This window comes from Gavialis gangeticus, unplaced genomic scaffold (assembly GCF_001723915.1).
Source record: "Gavialis gangeticus isolate Ggan-Ray unplaced genomic scaffold, GavGan_comp1, whole genome shotgun sequence".
NCBI classification, from domain to species: Eukaryota; Metazoa; Chordata; order Crocodylia; family Gavialidae; genus Gavialis; species Gavialis gangeticus.
Window position 1 is genome coordinate 25626834 of NW_017728995.1, and position 760 is coordinate 25627593.

A 760-nucleotide genomic window follows, 5' to 3' on the forward strand; every position below is an offset into this window, starting at 1 on the left:
TGCCACCCCCCCCTCCTTTCCTACCTTCTCTATCGCGCCTTTTGCTTTTCTCCAATATCAAATTCACTTTTCATAAAATAATTTCCCCTCTTCCTCCTGTTAATAGTGTTCTCTGTTCCTCTTCTCTCATTTTTGCTCTCTTTTCCCTGTCATGCCTATTCTTTTCCCTTTCTGGTTTCTTTTATTTGTGGTAATTTCTCTCTTTCTGTCTGCGAGCTTCCCATTTTTCGACAAGCTTTTCTCTTGCCCATCTTTTTGTTCCAGATACATTATCACTGAATTCTCTGAATTTATTCTCTAATGGAGACCTCCCTGCTGGGCTGTCAGCAAACAAGACTGACCACTGGTGCACTCTGTATAAATTTAATATCAAGTGCTAGTTCCAGATGGGCAAGCTCAGTTATTTGATTGCTGGAGATTACCACAAAATGAGAGAGAATTATAGGTCTGGTACTTGTATGTGAATATTATTAATAATACAGTGTCATCTATTAATTATATAGTGTCATATGCACAAAGCAATATGAATTCTATTAGGAAGTCATGATTTTGGAAACGGGGTGGCTCAGTGTTGTCATTGTCAGCAGTCCCTCTGAGGATGATCTCTACCACAGCTCAGTGATGGGTCTTGAGATGACATGAGAGTCCAATTCTTGAGCCACAGACAAGACCACAGAAGTTGCAGGTCTTTCTGCAGGGAAGACTAGGTCATTGCCTAGGATTTCTCTCCTTTACCTTCCTCTGTTCTCTCTTCTCTGCT